The following is a 5,000-nucleotide window of genomic DNA, read 5'->3' as shown; positions in this document are numbered from 1 at the left end:
CCTAGGGCACAGGAGTTGCATGCTATCCTGACTACCGGTACTGTTCCCCCTGACCTGTTGAAGGGTGTGGTCATCCCTCTCTGGAAGTGGAAGGGGGACCGATGGGACTGCAGTAGGCACTGAGGCATCACACTGTTCAGTATACCAGGCAAAGTTCTCGCCCACATCCTTCTGAGGAGTATCTGAGACCACCTACTCAGGCATCAGAGGCCGGAGCCATCTGAATTCACTCCTGGTTAAGTCCACAATGGACCGTATCTTGGCGCTTTGAGTCCTGGCGCCATGAGTTTGGGTGTGGGCTGCTTGCAGCCTAGATCGACTTCAAGAAGGCATTCGATAAGGTGCATTGGGAATCACTCTGGGAGATCCTGAGATTGAGTGGAATTCCAATGAGGATTATCTGACTAATAGGAAGCCTGTATACATATTTATATATATACATTTTACACACACACACACACACACACACACACACATATATATATATATATATATTTATTTATATATATATGTATATATATATATATACATTTTATTTATACATACATACATACATACATATATATATATATATATATATATATATATATATATATATATATATATATATATATATATATATATATATATTCCAGTTTCTTAGAGCGAAAGGAGTTCTTTTCGATCCTTCTATACACGTCCAGGGTAGTCTTGCCATATCGTCGTCGTATAGATTGCCTTATAGAGGTGTTCCTTGGGAATCTTATCCTAATCAGGAAAAGGAAAACCAATACTGCTTAGAAAAACTTCATTGTTGCAGACGTTTCGGAGATGCAATCTCCATCCTCAGTGCTAAAACAGATACAAATATTTTTCATATAGAAAGTGCTTACAAAGAATAGAAAACATATGATGCAAAAACATTTGAAAAAAACAATTGGCAATTTTTTAAAACAAAGGAAAAAGTGCAACTCTGAATTATGTTCAAATGTGGTCTACCGTTTTACTTGTCCTAGCTGTCAGGCTAGGTACGTGGGTTCACCTCATGATGGATGCAACATCGCATTCTCGAACATAAAGGCAAGTCTATCAGGACTGGCCTACCACTGAGCAAACCATCGTACTCAGCAATCAGAGAGCACTCTCACCTTCACAACCACCCGTTTAACGCTACTGATTTCAAAATCTTGCCCTCCCACCCTAACAGATTTGACCTGATCATAGCTGAATCTCTCCACATCATTACCATGAACCCAGAACTCAATGGCACAACCACTGCAACCACCCTGTTCACCATGTAATAACCATCAATACTGTCGAATGGTTAGTTTGCCTCTTTTGAATTTTACTATTGTTATGTACCTTGTTTTTTCAAATGTTTTTGCATCATATGTTTTCTATTCTTTGTAAGCGCTTTCTATAAGAAAAATATTTGTATATATATATATATATATATATATATATATATATATATATATATATATATATGTATATATATATATACAGTATATACATTTATGATATGTAAATATACCTATCTATCTATCTATCTATCTATGTATCTATCTATATATATATATATATATATATATATATATATATAAATATGTATATATATATATATATATATATATATATATATATATATATATATGTATGTACATATATGCATATATTATTACATACATATATATATATATATATATATATATATATATATGTATGTATGTATGTATATACATATATGCAGATATTAATACATACATATATATATATATATATATATATATATATATATATATATATATATATGTATATATATATATATATATATATATGTATGTATGTATGTATATACATATATGCATATATTAATACACACACACACACACACACACACACACATATATATATATATATATATATATATATATATATATATATATATATATATATATATATATATATATATATATTACTATAAGTATATATATATATATATGTGTGTGTGTGTGTGTGTGTGTGTGTGTGTGTGTGTGTGTGTGTGTGTGTGTGTGTGTGTGTGTGAATAGAAAAATACAATACCGTGTTGATACTATGGTAGAAAAACCCACAATGCACAAACTAGATTTATTGAGGAAAGTGAGACAACAGTTTCGGAATCGTCCTCGATTCCATCTTCGAGTCTGAGGAGGCAAGGGAGAGAAAGCGGTATAAGAGGGAAAGGAGGAGAAGCACTCGGGAAACACAGGGCAGGTGAGGACAAGAGAACGGAAGCGAAAGGAGGTCAGGTCAGTTCAAAGGATTTAGGCAGTCTATGTGACGGGTGACTGGCATAAGGGAGGAGACGGAGGATGTGGGAAGCGAGGAGGCTATCGGCAGGAGATAAACCGCTATTCAAGTTGAAATTGGGCAGCAGCTTAATCAGAGAAGATTCCACCATCTGCGGACATGGACATCAGCGGAAGGGAAGAGAATGCGTGCTGCTTTCCAGTCCATCTGATGGCCGGTGTCCCACTGATGGCAGAAGAGGGCGTTGTTGCTATGTCCCCCGGATACAGCGTACTTATGCTGAGACAGACGCTTAGTAAGACTGGCGCCTGTTTCACCTAAATACTGCTTATCACAGGAGGCACACGGAACAGCATAGGTGCCCACCTTCGAGGTAGAGGGAGGGCAGGTGTGAAACGACGGAGAGTATTCACCTGGCGAAAGGAGAGTCTGCAGTTGAGAGACTGCAGGGGCCGACGGAGGGAGTAGATCTCCTCAGTGTAAGGCAGGCTGAGGACAGGCAGGTGAGGAGACTCATTGGGAGGGCAGTCATGGGAGAAAGTACGCCGCGCGCGTGTGTGTGTATGCATATATTGATATATATATATATATATATATATATATATATATATATATATATATATATATATTTATATATGTACATACATATATTAATATATGTATATATATATATATATATATATATATATATATATATATATGTATGTATGTATGTATGTATGTATGTGTGTATATACAAATATTCTTAACCATTAACAATAGTTCATCCACATCCTCTACTTCTGTCATTTTATTTTACTCGTCCTTGATTTGAAGATTTCCTGTTAGGCTTTTCCTTCTGTGCGTAAAAGATCTTATTCGGCATTTTAGCTTCTCCTTCTCCCTTTTCCTCCTCTTCCTCGTACTGCCCCCCCCCCCCCCACCTCCCGCCACGCTTTGTAGCTCTGAGTGCCTCTTCCTTCCTCACAAAGGTGGTCTATCTCTTTTCACTTTCTTCATCGCTACTTCATTCCCTTTCCAATGTGCAAATCACAATAAAGACGATAAATATTCCCTGTAGTAATGACAGACAAAAACATAATCGGCTTTGCAAAGGTCGAAATATAACAAAGGTAAACGATTCAAAGATGTTAAGGGAAGGGCTTATTGCGTTATATTGTAATGCAAAGTAGATCTTTGAAATAGTTCAAAACGCAAGAAAACGCGAAGGACTACAGTTCCATATCAGTAATAGTAAACAATTTGTTCAATAAAAAAGTGAGAATTACGCTGCATTTTCAATTCATCGAATCCTGAGAGAAATATTGGCTGATCCAATAATAAAAAAGACAGTCTTCAAAACCCAGAAAATATATTTGATAAACAACCCTTAAGAAAACTAAGAACTATGTTTGATCAGACTGAATCTAGAGAATTTAATAGGATGATATATATGAGCAAAAATATATTTTGTTAAAGTAATTAACCGACATGCAAGAAGAAAATTAACGTTTGCTTTGAAATACATCAAATATAATTACTTTTAAAAATTATAGTAACAGCAATTATCAGGATTATATTAACGACAGAGATGATAATGGCGATGGTTGTAATTTCAACGATGAACTGTTATGAAAAATCGAACACTAATGATAATGATAATATTAAAATCATAATTACTATAATAAGATAATAATGATAATAAAAATAATGATAATACTTATTACGAAGATAGCATTTTAAATTCATCGAATCCTATGCTGATAATGATAACAATGATGATGATGGTGATGATGATGATGATGATGATGATGATGATGATGATGATGATGATGACGATGACGATGACGATGATGATGATGATGATGATGATGATGATGATGATGATGATGATGATGAAGGATAGTAAAGATAAGAGAAAGGATAATAGTAAAGGATAAAAATAAATAACTGTAGTTCATCATCATTATCCTTATCTTAATCATTGCTGTAATAACAATAACCATAAAAACCTGTAAGGATAACAATAAATAAACCTATGAAAGTGAGATCGTGATTTCTTGCAGAAACGACCAATTTATTAAATGAATATACGCATTCTTGCAATATGAAAAGATATTGTTATAACTGAATTGCATATGCAGGTTACCCGTGTCGACCTGCATTCACCCGAACCTTTACTCAGTAAAGTGAAAGCTCATTTGACGTTCTGGAGATTGCATTTATATATCAAACTATTTCAATTATTATCTCCAGTGATGCATCATCCTTAATACTGAGTCCCAATAAAATATCGGCGTCAAATTTATTTTACTTACTGAAAAAAATAAAATCTCAACCGCTCATTTTTTACCTCCAGTCGCCTCTCGGGGCTTCGGACGAGAACGGCCAAGAACCGAATCCTGTGTTGTGATAACTGTGTAGAATCTAATGAGAAACTAGAGTGAATTTACATCGAGTTCGTGTTTACAAGAGAAAAGTGTACATGTGAGGGAATACCAAGTTTAGAAAGGATAACAACCTGCAGCCAAGGGCGTCGCAGGAATCAGTAGTATTTGAAGGACGAAAATGCGTATGCTAATTTTTGAAAAGCGAATGATAATTTCTGTTGAATCGAGAAGAGAGAAAAATAAATAATTGTTTATTTCATAGATGAAATAACATTTGCGAAACCATATGGCATATCGATCCCAGGAAGAGGAAATATAGCGGAACTTAAAATGTCTTAATATCTCTCAGATTAATTCAAC

The sequence above is a fragment of the Penaeus vannamei genome, chromosome 1, assembly GCF_042767895.1.
Source record: "Penaeus vannamei isolate JL-2024 chromosome 1, ASM4276789v1, whole genome shotgun sequence".
NCBI lineage: Eukaryota > Metazoa > Arthropoda > Malacostraca > Decapoda > Penaeidae > Penaeus > Penaeus vannamei.
The sequence above is the reverse complement of the archived record's forward strand: the minus strand, read 5'-3'. Positions refer to the sequence as shown.